At 46.5% G+C, this 18,169-nt stretch overlaps 1 long non-coding RNA gene across 1 annotated transcript in view; it reads left to right on the top strand.

Annotated features, from left to right (window-relative positions):
* Nucleotides 1-14,827, top strand: part of LOC146352155 (uncharacterized) — an 84,809-nt gene extending 69,982 nt beyond the window's left edge. Inside the window, exon 3 of the long non-coding RNA XR_014787617.1 lies at nucleotides 14,246-14,827. This is a non-coding gene — a long non-coding RNA (uncharacterized LOC146352155). The remainder of the gene's footprint in view (nucleotides 1-14,245) is intronic.
* Nucleotides 14,828-18,169: the final 3,342 nt, after the last annotated feature.

Genomic DNA, 18,169 nt, shown 5'->3' with positions numbered 1-18,169 from the left:
CGGCAGCCGATCTTTCGACCGGCTGCTGCCGCCGCCATTCCAATAAAACTAAAAAAAAAACCCCGCCCCCGTGATAGGCTACGTGACGATTAACATAGCCTATCACGGCTAGATTTGCAAAGTCAGCCGTGATAGGCTACGTAAATCGTCACGTAGCCTATCACGGCTGACTTAAAAAAAAAAAAAAAAAGCGCGTACGGCTAATGACGGCCCCCATAGGGAGCCGCCATTCACGTTCCTGATTTGGTCGCTGTAGTCTACGTAAAGATTACATAGACTACGGAGAAAATAAGGGCAACGCTATTTGCGTTGCCCTTATTTTCGCCGTAGTCTACATAAAGTCTACATAAAGCCGTAGTCTACATAAAGGGGGGCGCCTTCAATACTTGGTGGACTGGAAGGGGTATGGACTGGATGAACGTTCCTGGGAACCAGCTGAACATTTGCATGCTCATTTGCTGCTGTGCCTCTTCCACCAGCAGTACCCTCACAAGCCCGGGACCCCAGGGGGGAGCAGGAGGGGGGCCTCATGGCAGTGGGGATGATGTCAGGAGTGCTTCTGAGTGCAGGGAGTGGGAGAGTAGTTCAGATTCTGAAGAAGAACCGCCAGACATGGGGGCGGTATGTTCCCAGGCTAGTCCAGACATGGCTAGGCCAGCTCCTCAGGTTTCAAAGGTCCAGCTGCAGGAGGAGGTTCCCTCTTCACCCCCCTCCACAGCAGCTCCCTTAGATACATGCAGAGAACAATGCAAGGCAGAGGCCAAAGACGTTTCTTGCTGCTGTAACCAGGTCTTCTAATTGTACAGAAAGAGGTTCAGTTCTAGTGTCAGTGTGTGTGTGTGTGCTTTTTGCCAGCAAATAAAGTTTGCTTTGTCAAACCTTCCATTTCGTGGACTCAGTTATTCAGCCACTTGCGAACAGGAGCCACCACAGAGCTTTCCACGGTAGCTCGACAGAACTTAGGTGCGGTGCGGGGGGACCCACAGTCGGGGTGCAGGGGATCCACAGAGGTCAGAGCTCTATTTCCAGCTTTGGGATGGAAGATCCACTGCATCCTATGACCCCGCAGACATGCTCCAGAAGTGACAGGATTGGTCTCTAAGGCCTATTTATTTATTTATTTATTTATATTTTAAAGTGTACATAGAATCATAGAATAGTGTCATAGAATAGTAGGATTGGAAGGGGCCTATAAGGCCATCGAGTCCAACCCCCTAATGCCCTACATAATGCCCTAATATTGTTTTTGTGGTTTTATTTGCTGCGTCTTGTTATGATATGGATGATACTGTTTCACTGTACATTGCCATGGAATCTTATTCGATAAAGGGCAGTATAAAATGTTTTAAATGAATAAAGAAACATATAAAATAAAAATTGAAATGTTCTGTACAGATGTGGCCAAGTCATGACTCATACCGTGTACATGATCACCAAAAACATGGAGGATAAGGCTGTTAATGGCTACTAGTCTTGATGGCTATATGCTTCCTCCAGTTGCTGGGGAACATGGGCAGGAGGGTGCTGTTGAACTCATGTCCTGCTTGTGAGTTTCCTGTGGGCAGGTGGTTGGCCACTATGTGAATAGAATGCTGGATTAGATGGATGCTTGGTCAGATCCAGTATGACTTTTCTTATGTTCTTAACTTTTAAGTCTAGCTCCTCATTGCTTCCCTAACTCACAGGTCAAACAGGAAGTGCAGGACAAGATGCTGGAATATATGTTGTTGTTCAGTCGTTCAGTCGTGTCCGACTCTTCGTGACCCCATGGACCATAGCACGCCAGGCCTTCCTGTCCTGCACTCTCTCCCGGAGTGTGCTCAAGTTCATATTCATTGCATCCGTGATGCTATCTAGCCATCTCATCCTCTGCCGTCCCCTTCTCCTTTTGCCTTCAGTCTTTCCCAGCATCAGGGTCTTTTCCAGGGAGTTTTCTCTTCGCATTAGGTGGCCAAAATACTGGAGCTTCAGCTTCATTATCTGTCCTTCCAATGAGCACTCAGGGTTGATTTCCTTTAGGATGGACTGATTTGACCTCCTTGCAGTCCAGGGGACTCGTAAGAGTCTTCTCCAGCACCACAGTTCGAAAGCATCAATTCTTCGGCGCTCAGCCTTCCTTATAGTCCAGCTCTCACAGCCATACGTTACTACTGGGAAAACCATAGCTTTGATTAGACGGACCTTTGTCGGCAAGGTGATGTCTCTGCTTCTTACTATGCTGTCTAGGTGTGCCATAGCTTTCCTCCCAAGGAGCAAGCGTCTTTTAATTTCATGGCTACAGTCACCGTCTGCGGTGATCTTGGAGCCCAAGAAAGTAAAATCTGTCACTGCTTCCATTTCTTCCCCTTCTATATGCCAGGAAGTGATGGGGCCAGATGCCATGATCTTAGTTTTTTTAATGTTGAGTTTCAAACCAGCTTTTGCACTCTTCTCTTTCACCCTCAACAAGAGGCTCTTTAGATCTTCTTCGCTTTCTGCCATTAGGGTGGTATCGTCTGCATATCGGAGGTTGTTGATAATTCTCCCAGCAATCTTAATTCCGACCTCTGATTCATCCAACCCGGCATTTCTCATGATGTACTCTGCATATAAGTTAAATAAGCAGGGTGACAATATGCAGCCTTGTCGTACTCCTTTCCCAATTTTGAACCAATCGGTTGTTCCATGTCTGGTTCTTACTGTTGCTTCTTGACCCTCGTACAGGTTTCTCAGGAGACAGGTAAGGTGGTCTGGTACTCCCATCACTTTAAGAATTTGCCACAGTTTGTTGTGATCCACACAATCAAAGGCTTTAGCGTAGTCAATGAAGCAGAAATAGACGTTTTTCTGGAATTCTCTTGCTTTCTCCATGATGCAGCGAATGTTGGCGATTTGATCTCTAGTTCCTCTGCCTCGTCTAAACCCAGCTTGTACTTCCAGTAGTTCTCGGTTCGCATACTGCTGAAGCCTAGCTTGTAGGATTTTGAGCATCACCTTGCTGGCATGTGAAATGAGCGCAATGGTGCGGTAGTTTGAACACTCTTTGGCGTTGCCCTTCTTTGGAATTGGAATGTAAACTGACCTTTTCCAGTCTTGTGGCCACTGTTGAGTGTTCCAGATTTGTTGGCATATTGAATGCAGCACTTTAACAGCATCATCTTTTAGGATTTTAAATAGCTCGGCTGGAATACTGTCATCTCCGCTAGCTTTGTTGTTACTAATGCTTCCTAAGGCCCACTTGACTTCACTCTCTAGGATGTCCGGCTCAAGTTCAGTGACCACACTATCATGGCTATCAGGGATATTCAGATCTTTCCTGTATAGTTCTTCTGTGTATTCTTGCCACCTCTTCTTAATCTCATCTGCTTCTGTTAGGTCCCTGCCTTCTTTGTCCTTTATCATGCCCGTCTTTACACAAAACGTTCCCTTGAGATCTCCAATTTTCTTGAAGAGATCTCTAGTCTTTCCCATTCTGTTGTTTTCCTCGATTTCTTTGCATTGTTCATTTAAGAAGGCCTTCTTGTCTCTCCTTGCTATTCTCTGGAACTCTGCATTCAGTTGGGTATATCTTCCCCTTTCTCCCTTGCTTTTCGCTTCCCTTCTTTCTTCAGCTACTTGTAAACCCTCATCAGACAGCCACTTGGCTTTCTTGCATTTCTTTTTCTTTGGGATGGATTTCGTTGCTGCCTCCTGAACAATGTTACGGACCTCCGTCCATAGTTCCTCAGGCACTCTGTCTATCAGGTCTAATCCCTGAAATCTATTCCTCACCTCCACTGTATATTCATCAGGGATATGATTTAGGTCATACCTGAACGGTTTAGTGGTTTTCCCGACGTTCTTCAATTTAAGCCGAAATTTTGCAAGAAGCAGCTCATGATCTGAGCCACAGTCAGCTCCAGGTCTTGTTTTGACTGACTGTATGGAGCTTCTCCATCTTTGGCTGCAAAGGACATAATCAATCTGATTTCGATATTGACCATCTGGTGACGTCCATGTGTAGAGTCGCCTCTTGTGCTGTTGGAAAAGAGTGTTTGCTATGATCAGCATGTTCTCTTGGCAAAACTCTATTAGCTTTTGTCCTGCTTCATTTTGTACACCAAGGCCATGCCTGCCTGTTATCCCGGTGATTTCTTGACTTCCTACTTTAGCATTCCAATCCCCTATGATGAAGAGGACATCTTTTTTTGGTGTTAGTTCTAGAAGGTGTTGTAGGTCTTCATAGAACCGATCAACCTCAGCTTCTTCGGCCTCAGTGGTTGGGGCATAGACTTGAATTACTGTGATGTTGAATGGTTTGCCTTGGATTCGTACTGAGATCATTCTATCATTTTTAAGATTGTACCCCAGTACTGCTTTTCCTACCCTTTTGTTGACTATGAGTGCTACTCCATTTCTTCTAAGGGATTCTTGCCCACAATAGTAGATATGATGGTCACCTGAATTAAATTCACCCATGCCTGTCCATTTTAGTTCGCTGATTCCCAAGATGTCGATGTTCAATCTTGCCATCTCATGTTTGACCACCTCCAGCTTACCTTGATTCATTGATCTGACATTCCAGGTTCCTAAACAATATTGTTCTTTACAGCATCGGATTTTCTTTTCATATATTTCGCTGGAATATATACTTGAACTTAATTGGGATAAGAACTTTTTTCTTTTTAATATGACTGAAATAAAATTTCAGCTTTTGCCTCAATGTTTAAAACTTGAGTGCATTTCAACAGAATCCTAAGTAAGTGTCATTGAGTCGAGTGGGTCTTACTTCCGTGTATGTGTGCATTGGATGACAACCTCAGATTTGTTGGGATTTCTTGATTGTTTTGAGCCTCGTAGGGGTCAAGTATGAAATCTCATATAATGACAAGTGTTAGTTACTGTTCAGTACTAAACATCACTGTATAATATCATGTATTAAATACTTTCAAATATAAATGGTCAAATATCAGAAACTACAAATGAAATCACATATTTTTGTTTGCAGCAGGATACAACATTTACAAGTAAACAAAAAACAAACATACATGCAACGTTTGTGACTATTCAATTTTTTTTCTGGTAAATATTTGACATCCAAATTGATAAGAGAATTCTCATGTAACTTCTTTTGGAGACCAAATTTATTTTAGCTTCATTTTTCTTCTCCAGTGACCATGAACAGAGATCAGCTGGGATGAACAGAGATGATGAAGATATCTATATCTGCTCTGGCATGGGGCACAATAGACATCATGCCAAACCATTGTTTGTGCTAACCATAGTTAAGAACCCACATAATTGGTTGAGCTTCCAAACATACAACAGGCAAACCACTGGTTAGAGCTGTTTGTCTGCTTTGGTTTTGCATTTGCTCAGCCCTCAGCTTCCTAAATCTATGTGTTTGCTCCCATCTCTTTCATACAGCAGCTTTTTGAGGTGGAACAAGAGCTTTAATTACAGTTTGTCAATCCAGATGCAATGGCAAACCACAGTTAGCATAAATGGGGGTTTGCAAACCAACTTTGAACCATGGTTTGATGTCCTGGTTTGGCAGCCTCTCACAAACTATGATTTGTGAGCTGATATAAGTTCAAATGAAAAAGCAAATCATGGTTTTTCAAATCATTGAGAGCCAGTGTAGTGTAGTGGTGAGAGTGACGGACTGGGAGCCGGGAGATCCGGGTTCTAGTCCCCACTTGGCCATGGAAGCTCACTGGGTGACTTTGGGCCAGTCACAGACTCTCAGCCCAACCTACCTCACAGGGTTGTTGTTGTGAGGATACAACGGTGAGGAGGAGGATAATGTAAGCCGCCTTGAGTTCCTTGCGAGAGGGAGAAAGGCGGGGTATAAATGCAATAAATAAATAAATAAATAAATAAATAAATAAAATGGTGTCACTCAATGCAGCCATTGTGTTATTCAGGCTGTGATCCTATACACACTTACTAGGGAGTAAGCCTTATTTAACTCAATGGCACTTGCATGCCCAGGATTGTACTATGATTCACTTCTTTGCATTTATTGATGGTTTTTCTATTAAAAGTGTCCAGAGCAGTGGACAGTACAAAACGCAGATAATAATTAACAATGCAAACAATGCAGTAAAAAATAGTTCATAAAACCCACATTAGAACACAATATAATAACGATCTCACTAAAAGCAGCAGTAAAACTTCACACTTGGAAGAGATGCTCAGATGCTAGCCTGACTCAGATTTGGAGAGCTTGATTGAGTCTCCATTTTGAAATTTAGTTTTATAATGGGCAATATTTGAAGTTTTTCTGAGCTGTGAGAACTTGGAATACGAACCACTTATTTTTGTGCTGTGAAGTTCAGTGAGATGCACCTTTGTTTTATGTGATCTGGTTTGGTTTTTGTCATGGCATGGTGATTAATGGACTTTCACCCAGAAAAAAAAAATGGAAAAAGGCTAGAACGTGGTGTGAAGCAAAACAGAGGTGTTTGTTCACGCTGCAAGTTTTTTAACATCTCATAAGCCCGAATGTCAAATTATTGCAGCTGGAGTGTCTTCATCCCAAAATGTCAAGTAGATCTGAGCACATCTCAGAATGTGGACTACCTTGTTTCAGTAGAGATCTTTTCAATAGTTCATTGAAAACACAAAATTGATGTGCTCCCTCAGTCAAAACAGGCAAGCAGGATAGCATGCACTTTGGAAAGGTGAAAAAATAAATGAGAATATATAATAATGCCTCTCTCATGCATTGAGATCCCATATCCATTTGTTTCCTATGTCTCAAAGATCCATGTCTGCCTATTTAATAAGCCTGAAAAAATTTCAAGCCACCTTCTTTTTAATGCTGAAGCACCAGAAAAATACAGCAAAAATGTTATGAGAATGTTAAAGGCCAATTGAACATCAATGACAAAGTGTTGTACTATTTCAATTTTTTTAAAAAAATGTATAGAACTATGTTGTATAGTGCATATGTACTGGAAAAGAAAGGGGGTTGTGGGGGGGGGGAGGAAAGTGTGTATGTGTGTGTTTGTTAGGGGAGTGTTATTGCCCAAATGTAATATGTAAGTTACTCCCACCATTGTGCTGCTCATTTATGCATTAGCATAAATTCTGGACAAGGATGCCACAGGGTTAGTGGAAGAAATAATGTGAGTTATTATTCTGCTTTGAGATGATTGTGGAAGAGCATTGATGGCATTGTGCTAAAGAGCCCTGGTGCAGAAGGAAGGACTTTTTGTCTGTCATAATATATAAGAAATAATCTGAAGCAATTTGCTTAAGATAGTCACAGTACAATCTCTGCCCTGTCAGCCTTTGTTAGAGTCCCGGTTGCCCCTTTATTGTTGATAGGCCATAAGGCTACGGTGAAAATAAAAGCCACCAGCAGCTAAAACCAAACCAAACCAAAAACGTCTATGCAATTCTTAAACGTACAGCCGATTTGCCATGATCTTGTCCTCCCCCAATTACCTTCCCCAATCCAGTGTCCTCCAAATGTGTTTGACTACAAATCCCATCAGCCCTAGCCATCATAGTCAACAGTCAGGAATCTTGGGAGTTGTAGCTCTGGAGGGTACCAGGTTGGGGGAGGTAGGTCTAGACAGTAAACCTAGCAAACCTCTGTCCCTTGGCTGCCTGGTTCACAGTCTCCACCCTCCAATGCTCCCTTGGATGACTTCTTCAGTACCCAGCTCCTCCTGCCTCTCCATGCTGGGTGAAGCTTTGCCCCAGTTCTCCTTTCTCCTTTGCTTTCCTCCTTTTATTACACTGTGGCTCCACCAGGTGTTGTCCCTTCATTTCCTGGCCTACTTTGTCTTGCCTCTTTTAGTCACCCTGTCTCTTGGCCAGCATCTCTATAGTCTACCTGCCTCCTTTTATCTCCAGCAGTGTTCAGCCTTCCCGAGTGCTGTGAGATTCCTTCAAAAATGTATTTCATTAGCCTCTTCAAAGGAGTTCCGGCTTTAAAGGGGGATTAGACAAATTCATGGAGGATTAGGCTATCAATGGCTACTAGCCCTGATGGTTCTATGTTTCCTCCAGTATCAGAAGCAGTATGCCTCTGTATGCCAGTTGCTGGAGAACATGAGCAGCAGGGTGCCTCATGTCCTGCTTGTGGGCTTCCTGTTGGAACGCCTAGTTGGCCACTGTGGGAAGAGAGTGCTGGACTTTGGTCCGATCCAGCATGGCTCTTCTTATATTCTCTTTGTGCCTCAATTCCCTGTCTCCTTTGCCCCTTTGCACAATCTTTCCCTTTCCCATTCCCGTTTCTTAGCTTATTGCACCCTCCCTTAAGCTACGATGCTCCTGAGCTCCTATCCTTAGATTGCCTAACCTGGGAAGGCAACTTGTGGCCTTCAGCCTAATTTCAAAAGTGGGAAGAAGAGGTGGGGAGAGAAAAGGGGGTGGCAGGTGGCGGATAGCTGCGGAACAAAGACGATGGACCTGGACTAGCCGCCGCCTGGTAGGGTCCGTCCCGGGGAGATTTTGGGCAGTGGCGGGGGGGGTAGTCCATTCCGCCATGGACTCTGGGGGGCTGGATTCTAAAGAATCCGGCCTCATTGGAGTCCGTGGCGGATTTCTCCGCCATCCCTAGCCCACTCATAGCTTAACTCCTGGGTTCTTTTCAGGGCCAAACTAGAAGTCATTATAAACCACATCAGAGGGTTTGTTTAAAGTTTTTTTTAAAGAATAGCAGGCACAGGAAAAGTGTTTTTTAGCAGGACTTTAGCACATAGGGTGAAGAGTTTTAACCCTTCCCTACCCAGCCAAGATCCCAACAAAAATTCCCCTCCAGCCACCATGGATATGAAGGAAAAATATCTCCCATTGGCAGCAATACGACCTTTTTTTAAAAAGGCAGTTTTCAGCAGGTTTGTAGTTGTGGACAGAAGGGTTAAACTAGCCCTGCCTGCATGTTGCAGTCAATGAAAATTAGTCTCCCTATGCCTGTTATTATTTTTTAAAAACTTGATGTGGTTTCTTGTGGCACATTTAACATTATGACTAGTTTGGTGCTCAGATCTCAGCTTGCCATGCAAAGCTACCCCTGTTTCCAAGATCTAGGGCCCACCAAAGTGACAACTTTGGGAGAGGGCCTTTTCGGTGGTGGCTCCCCATTTATGGAATAATCTCCCTGACGAGGCTTGCCTGGTGCCAACATTGTCATCTTTTCAGCACCAGGTTAAAACTGCCCTCTTCTCTCAGGCATTTGGCAGCGTATAATGAGCCTCGGGTTGTCTCTGACTGATTGTTTTAAATTCTTTTAGATATATGTTGTTGTGTTGTATGTTATTTGTTTTATATTGTTATGTGAATGCTTTTTATATTTTATATAATGTATTTTAATGGTTTTTAATTTTTGTGAACCGCCCAGAGAGCTTCAGCTATGGGCCAGTATAGACATATAAGAAATGAAATTAAATGAAATTAAACTTCCCTTTCTCGCACAGAGGATCTGGCTGCAGCTGTTCAATCTTTCCTTAAACTATTGGTCTCAAGCTACTTTTCTATTGTAATTATTCATGACTATGAAAGCAGTAGAGGGTGGTGGCTCTAATGTCAGTGGAGCAGTGGATCTGCTCCAGGTTGCAGTCAGAACTAGTCAGAAGGGTATTGACTGGTTCTGACTGAAACCGGACTGGATACACAGCCCCACTGACATTGGAGTCACAAGCCTCCACTGCCAGAAAATTTATTTCTAACAGGAGTTTAGAAATATAGTGTGGTTCTTGTTCATTCATCCAGTCATTCATCAGGACACATTTAACTTGCTGGCCATACTAATAACTTTTTCTGTAAAATGAAGCAAAGATGCATACAAAGTTTTTATTCACTGATGTGTTACTTTTTGCTGGCTGCTGCAGTGTCTTCCATTTGATCATTTATCTCAAGGACATTTTTAAGAAAGGAAATGAAAGAAATATAGAAAGCTAGTGTATTACTTGGGGCCTTACGTTGTATGTGGTCTCCATGACATAGCAATATCTGATTTATGAACAATTGATGAGGGCACAGTTCTCAGTTGTACTCACCTGCCAGGTCACTCATTACATCAGAAGATCAGGCCAAATTCTTGCACTGAGCAGGGGGCTGGACTGGATGGCCTCTATGGTCCCTTCCACTTCTATGGTTCTATAATTCTATGAAAAATCTATGTAGTCCAGTCTTCTGTTTCCATCTAGTTGATGCTCACAGGCAGGGTGTGAAGGCAATAGCCCCCCCTCACCTTGTTGTTTTCTCCCAGATCTGATAATCAAAGAACAGACTGCTTCTGAAAACAGAGTCAAAGTCAGTTGATTTGTATGCTGCATTTCTCACAATACATTGTGCTCAGAATGATCCACCAAACAACCAAATTCAATAGCAATAATTATAATACATTACATTAACTCCGTGTTCATTTAAAATATTCCAAAATGTAAGTAAGCACAAGAGATACCAGTAGATTAGTTAACAATATCCAGTACCAATAATAATAAAGGGTGCCGCAGTGGCTTAGTGGTTAAGATGCTGAACTACAGACTGGAAGGTCGGCAGGTCAGCAGTTTAAACAGTTCACTAAGGCACAATCCTATGCATGTTTAGACAGAAAAAGGCCTACAACTCCCAGCATGCCCCAGCCAGGATGGGGCATGCTGGGAGTTGTAGGCCTTTTGTTCTCTGATGGGAGTTGAAGTCCAGAACACTTGGAGATCTGCTTTCTGCCCACCCCTCTTCTATAACATTTTGTAACCTTGCAGGAATACTGATTTCCCAAAGATTCTACTAATGCCAGGCATGCCAATATCTGATATGGGAAACCAGATTAATTTGTTAAATATTGAGGGAACAAGGGTTTCCTGGTATGGTAAGATATAACCAAATGCAATTCTTGGAATTGCAGATTAGCAACTGTGTATGTACTTGTTCAACAACAAAAGAACCAGATGAACTACCTCTGTTTCCTTTCTACCACTGCTTATTACTGGTCCTTCCGACTAAACTGAACCTCCCCCCACAACTGAAGAGTTGGGAAGAAGAGATTGCATTTCAACACATTGCAGGGACCAAGCTGGGAAAGTAGAACTGCCATTGCAAGGAGCATTTGCCAGAGAACCTCCAACTAGCCTAGCGGAACTATTCTGTAATAATGGGGAGATGATGGAAAAGCAGACGTAAGGGACACATACTCCAGCATCGATTTCCAGCAGCCTCTTGTAACTCTCAAGTGATACTCTCAGGGGTATAGTGAACTCATGGACCCCACTCAGCCATGACCTTCAGGCCAATCGCTGTCTTCAGCCTAACTTATCAACGGGTATGAGCCATGATAGCTACTACAGCCTTCCCATTCAGAGGCACTATACCTCTGTCCTGAGTACTGATTGCTGGGGAGCTACGAGAGGAGAGGGCTACAGCTTTCATCTCCTACTTTTGGCATTGGAGGCTGGTGGCTTGGATGTCAGCAGGGTGATAAATCCACTCCGGGTTTCAGTCAGAACCAATCAGAACTCTAAAGGAGCTATCCAAGCTACTTCGTACTTTGTTTCACACCTTGGAGAGCTCCTTTAGAATTCTGACTGAAACCTGGAGCGGATTCACCGCGGCCACTGACACTGGATTGGAGCCATAGGCCTCCACTGACTTGTGGGGTTCCAAGAAGCCATGCTGGACTCGATCAGGGGGGCAGAACCTCGGGTCTGGGGCCAAATCCAGCCTTCTTGGGTCCCAATCTGACCCCCCGGGGTTCCACAGAGGGTCAAGTCCCTCCCCCCCACAATCATTTGGTGGTTTCCCAACTTTTGTGCAGCCCCCCCCCCCAATTTAAAAGAATGAAATGCCTCTCTTAAGGCATGGTTACTGTCATTACACGCTTTAAGCTAAATATGCGGGTATTTTTCCTCCTCCCACCTTTAGCTCTGCCTGGTGCACCTCCTCCCCACCCCGCCACAGGAGCTTCTCTGAAATGGAATTCATCCCTTGGGCTGAAAGAGGGTCAGCACCCTTAGTCTAGTTGGACATTTGTTCTGATCCAGCAGGGCTCTTCTTATGTGGGCCTCGTATTGGTGGGAGGAGGGGCATTGTGATGACTTTTGCACAGCTCTGTGGCCTTTATATTTTCGTGGCCGGGTCAGAAGGGCCCCGGGGGTCTTGAGCATCTGGATGCTGACTGCCAGAGCCCTTGCAGCAATGGGAGAAAAGCTACGTCCCGAGGCAGCTGGGGGACAGCAACAGACTTGGCAATAGGAGACAGGGGCGCGTGTGTGGAGTGACCGGTCTTACACCCCTGCCGTGCCACCCCTCCTCCTCCATGCAGGAGGAGGCTGACCAGCTCTCTCTCTCTGCTAGGCCTTGGCCAAGCTCTGAGACAGGCCGCAGCTGAAACAGAAGACATGCCTCTGACAGGGGGGCAGACAATGTGATCGGACGTGAGCTGGTGTTCAGGGTTCAGGTCAATAGGTGAAGAAAGGCAAGGCTGCCTGTGTGACTGCTCAGCTGGATGGCGTGCTCAGACTGGGGGCCCAGGAGGCACTCTGGTCCCGATTGGTCCCTCAGGTTACCAATTCTGACTGGGCGGATGAGGAGTTGTGCCCTCTATGGCTGTGGGTGGTGCTTCAGCATAGGAAAGACCACTGCAGTAACTGCTTTGGCCTGCGTTACTAACCCTTTTGGCCCTGCTCCCTGGGGGCATGGGGAGGCGTAAGGTACCTGGGCCCTAGGGTGGCCACTTGTGAATCGCCAAAGAGGAGGACAACAATGTGCATGCACTAATTTATATGTACTGATGCAGATTTAGAAACTATGTCTATAATTTAAATCAAAATGGAGTACATCTCAGCATAGCGGAGAAGAGTAGGACCAGGTGACCTGTGTCCCTTGCTCAGTCTGCTGTCCAGGTGCTGCTGATGGGCAACTCCAAGGTCAGCTGATGGTTCTTTCAAAGAGAGTACACCTTCAAAATACAGTCCTCTGACAGCCTTTCAAACAGAGGACTGTTCTCTGTAAAAGAGGACACCTGGCTGGTGGGCTCAGCTGCCTGAGTAGAGTTCTTGGTTTGGGTACCGCCTGCACCTTCTACTGACCCCATCCATCCCTGGAACTGTGACCCAGGTGAGTTAGGGATGAGGAAAAACCACTGCCTTCCCTGGAACCCAATGATCCTGGTAGCTGGTAGTTGCCCAGTGATGGGATTGGCTCCCCATCTTACATGAAGTTGATAAGGGCTCGTGGCCCCTAATCAACTTCAGCCACAGGATCAGGGGCTGTGTCTTCTGTGTCCTTCTTCAATGCCCTGAGAGAGTCCAATGGCCTCTACTCCTCATAGAGTTGTTATGAGGAGAAAACTAGGCGGAGGGTGGGGTGGGGAGGGGACTCCAGGCATGCTCCCCACAGCTCCTTGGATGAAAAGTGGGATACAAAACTCTCAGCAGTTACTAAACTGCTCAGTGCAGCTAGTACAGAGCAGATGTATAAAGTCCAAACATTTTCAGATATTTGAAGAAGTACTAAGTTGTGGCAGTCTGAATATGGCAACATTTAAGTTTTTCATGGTATCCATGGGTTGGAAGTTATTATGAAAAGCCATTGAGGTAATGAAAATAGGCCTTGTTCTCTATCCTGCTGTAACCATTATGCCAAAATAGCCACTTCAACCGTTGTTATGCAGTTTTCTGCAAGAAAGAGGGAAGTGGAGTGTCTCTCCTTTGCTTTGACACGATGACATCAGCTTATAAGTAGAGTGATTGCTACTCCTGCTGTGTTGGAGGCGAACGGCCACAGAGGAGTAATATGAATCATAAGGAGATGTCAGTGTCTCTAATGGAAGTAGCTCCAAGGCGGAGAGAGCCTGCTGAGACCATTCCAGTGCAAACGAATTGGGCAAAGGGAGCCTGTGTATACAAGGGAACAGTTTCAAAGAGGACTGGGCAGATCTCAAGTCGCTGAGAGTGATCCCAGAGCCAGTGCCTGCATCCGCATAGGCCAAAGATGTTATTGGTTTATTGAATTCATTTAAATAAATAAAAAGGTGCTGAAGATTTGTGCCAGCCTACAGATCAAGCACTGACTCTTTTCTCCTCGAGCCATTGCTACTGCTGCCTTAAGGAGGGAACTGTAGGCAGTGCAAGTTTACTAATGCTGCAACCCAGAACCCTCTTGGTTTTGGGAACCAGGTGATCTCAGAGAGCCAATCTTGATAGATAGCTGACAGATCTGCTCCAGGCTCTCAGTCTGGGCACCTTGTCGCTGAGGGAGGTGGCTGGGCTCTTGACGTCTGCTACCGGACCGGTTCCTGACTAACTGCCTGTTTCTTCCCCTGCTCCAGGTACAGTGCCAGCACAAGGTTTTCGAAGGCCCCTGGGCAAGACTCCCTCAGTGGGCCCCCTCCCTCACCGAGTCCGCCTCCTCACCGCCATTGTCACCAGCTGCTCTTGCGTCTTGTCATTGCTGCCAGTTGCTCGCTTGGCAGGCAGAGAGCCAGTGAGCAGTACACAGTGACATCTGCTCCTATTCCTTCTCACCACCACCGTCATCTGGGCCGGCGCAGTGGGAACATGCAAATTGCAATGGGGAAGAGGAGGAGCAACTCCAGGGGGCTTTTGTCAGTGGGACCCTGCTGAGGTGTGGGACCTTGGCAGGGGCCCAACGCTGCTGTCTTTTGATACTAGCCCTGTCCGGGTATTTGCTGCTGCTCCAGATACAGAGGGAGAAGGAGGCCCTTGTCAGCACTTCAACCTGGGCGCTTGGGATAGCCCATCCAGCCTGAATTTTAGCTATTGGCTGGTTACGTACGATTTGAGGGCTCAGTTTTGGATAACGCGTATGAACTTTATAATATACCATAAACTGCTCAGAGGGCAGTGCTATGGAGTCATGTACACAAATAAATACATTTCATTTGTGGTGATACACTGTGCTGTGATGGCAATTGGCAGTGTTTTGCTGTTTTAAGCCGAATGAGAGATGGTCAACGTACTCACTCTAAGTGAGATGATTCAGATGGCTGGGATGTAATGTTCCAAAGGTTTTTCATTCTGTCAGTGCCTTGGAAACTCCAGATGTTTCCTTCTCATTAGAGAGCCAAATGGTAATGGCTGGGGCCACTTCTATCATTACCAGTTCAGATTAGTGCTTTCATTTTCATCACTCATCTTTCCCTGGGCTGAATATGCCTCCCTTTTTGGCTATGTGATTCAAGCAGAACGTGGAGCATCCTCACAGGGCAATAAAAAGAGAGAGCCCGCATGCTGCAAGAACAAGTTGGAGTAATACGCCACATAGAAAGAGAGAGGTCCCCATCCCCCCAAATCCAGGCTGGGTCACCACGGCACTTGTGCACTTTGGTAGAGAGGGGAAGATTTCACTGCTGCCCCCCCTTACTATAGGTCTCTTCAGTCAAAAGCCCTGTGCATTCTGCACCAAACCATGATCCAAGCAACACAATATGGAAACCCCCATTGTTGAATATAGACTATGAAATCAGATGTATGTCGATTACGGTGATTAGCTTGATTTGTGTCATTGTAGCTGGAGACCCGACACTGCTCTATAATAAGACTTGGAAATTGAGGGAAAGTATGGGGCAGATTCGAGATCGGTGGCGAGCAGACTTGAGGCTTGTTAGATTTATTTTAGGTTTCTTTTCCACTAGAACCCCAAGGTCCATGAACGAGCACTGGGTGCAAAAGACATACAATAGGAGCCGAACTCCATGTTACACCGATTGTGTAGCCTGTGGCTGAGGCGTGTCTTTTGCTTTACTCCTGTGTAAGTACACATGGCCCTGATTTGGATCAGGACCACCAGGCTCTGGGAGGGTTCAACCTTCCCCCCCCCACTGTTTTTTCCCCTGAAGTTCCCCCCCCACACACACACACACAGAGGCGGGGGTGGGGATGGGATAAAAGATAGGGAAAAAAAGCTCTCCATTGGTGTCAAGGTGTGATCCTCCCCTCTTGAGCATGGTGGCCCTGATTAGAGCAATGTATAGCTTGGCTCTTAGAGTGAAAGAAGTGGGCACCTCCGAGCACATTCCGAGCCTTGGAATTTGTTTCCGTTACCAGAACTAAACTGAGCTCACAGTCCATTCACAGAAAAGTCCACTCCTGGTTACTCCAAGCTTTTGTCATTTCAGTAACTTCATTCAGGTGGAAATGTTATTTTGTTGCTCCCACAAGGGGAGTCAGAAGCCCTTGCAGGCTGACTGCAAATCACCCAGAAATCTTCCAGTAGATCCCCATCTACATTTTGCCCAGCCCCGTTCTTGATTATTGGAATTGTGTGTGGGCAGAAGGCAAAGCCCTCCTGCTGCCACCCCCCTGTAGCAGGGGAATGCTGAAGGATGTGGGGATGTGAGAATTGTGTGGAAATGAACAAGAATGCATAAACTACTGTTCTTGCTTCCTGGCCCTGCTCACAGTCCTTCAGGCTGCATCCCAGGGCTTAGCTTATTGGTGGCAGTTCAGTCCTATTGCTTAGGTATACTGGGGAATGCATACTGATGCCTTGGAAGCTGTCACCTGTCCTGTTCACCTGCTGCTAGGGGTGTACAAAACCCCACTCGCCTCCGTCCACTGGGGTCCGCGGGAGAGGGGAGGCGATCAGGTTCAGTGTGCTGGGGTCCACGGGGGGGGAGGTGATCCGTCCCTCCCCTCCGGAATCCTCCCTGGCTGGCTCCACCCCACGGCAAGGCCACGGAGCTGCTGGCTGGGGCCAGCTACAGCCGGACTTCCAGCTGCACCCAGGCTGCAGCTGCAGCCGGGCTGTGGCTGCAAATGGCGGCTGCTATGCCGGCTGCCATTTACGTTCCTGTCAAGCCATGATAGGCTACGTAAGTATCTATGTAGTTGGCAGGGATGCAAATGGCAGCCACTATGACGGCCGCCATTTGCGGCCGCAGCAGCCCGGCAGTGGCCAGAAGATGACCCAGAGCTGCCTCCAGAGCCGCTGCCGCCGCCGCTGGAGCTGCCACCACCGCCAGGTAGGTCCGTTCTGGGGGGGGTTCGGGGGGTGGCAGGGGGGGTAGTCCGTTCCGCCATGTGAGTTCCGCCTCACTGGAGTCCGTGGCAGAATTCTCCAACATCCCTACCTGCTGCTCATGCTGGTGTCTGAGACCCAGCTACTGGGCTTCTTCCTGGTACCGCACATGCACACATGTATTTGCATGCACAATATCCTCAGTAAATGTGGAGTCCAGGTAAGGACGCATGAATAGGGATGTCAGAGAGAATTCCGCCACGGATCTCGGTGAGGCCGAATGCCAGTGCATTCAGCCCCCCGAAATCTGTGGCGGAATGGCCTGCCACCTCCCCGCCCCCCCGCGGATCCCCCCCGGGACGAGACTTACCTGGGGCGGATGTTACCTGCGGCGGCTTTGGCGGCGGCGGCTGCGGTGGCTGGTCTTCCGCCGGCTGCTGCCGCCGCCATTTGCAGTCTTGTCTTTTTTTTTTTTACAGAGACGTGATAGGCTACGTAAGTTTTTACGTAGCCTATCACATCTCTGTAAAAAAAAAAAAGACGAAGAAAAATAAGGAATGCAAATGGCGGCGGCCATAGGCGCCGCCATTTGCGTACGTGTTTTTTTTTTACCCAGATGTGATAGGCTATGTAAGTTTTTACGTAGCCTAAAACGTCTGGGTAAAAAAAAAATGCGTACGCAAATGGCGGCGGCTATGGCTGCCACCATTTGCGTTCCTTATTTTTCTTCGTCTTAGTCTACGTAAATATTTACGTAGACTAAGACAAAGAAAAATAAGGAACGCAAATGGCGGCGGCCATAGCCACCGCCATTTGTGTATGCGTTTTTTTTCCCCCTTACCCAGAGCCCTCTGCGGCTGGAAATCCGGATGCGGACAGCCCTGGGCTGGGCCTGGCTGGCTGCTCCACAGAGCCACCGCGGAGCACAGTCGGCTTTCAAGGATTCCGGGGGGGAGGACCGGATCGCCTCCCCCCCGTCAAGGATTCCAGGTGGAGGGACGGAACACCTCCCCCCCACCATAATCCGCGGAAAGGTAAGTGACTTTCGTACATCCCTACGCATGAGAAATTAGTTTCAGTTCATTTTTGATCAAGATTTACCCAGTTCATCCCTTCCAAACATGGACTCAGGTGCGTTCTGCGGTCAGACTCTGTACATTTTCAAGCTTGCAATGTGATTAGCAGACCACCCCCAAATGTGTTTGATGGATGTGTAGATTTGAAAGAAAGGGCAAGAAAAATGCATACATTTAAAAATGCACACAGATATGCT

Source organism: Heloderma suspectum, chromosome 2 (genome assembly GCF_057233095.1).
Source record: "Heloderma suspectum isolate Gila_16-S chromosome 2, 16-S_ref, whole genome shotgun sequence".
Lineage (NCBI taxonomy): Eukaryota > Metazoa > Chordata > Lepidosauria > Squamata > Helodermatidae > Heloderma > Heloderma suspectum.
The sequence above is the reverse complement of the archived record's forward strand: the minus strand, read 5'-3'. Positions and strand labels throughout refer to the sequence as shown.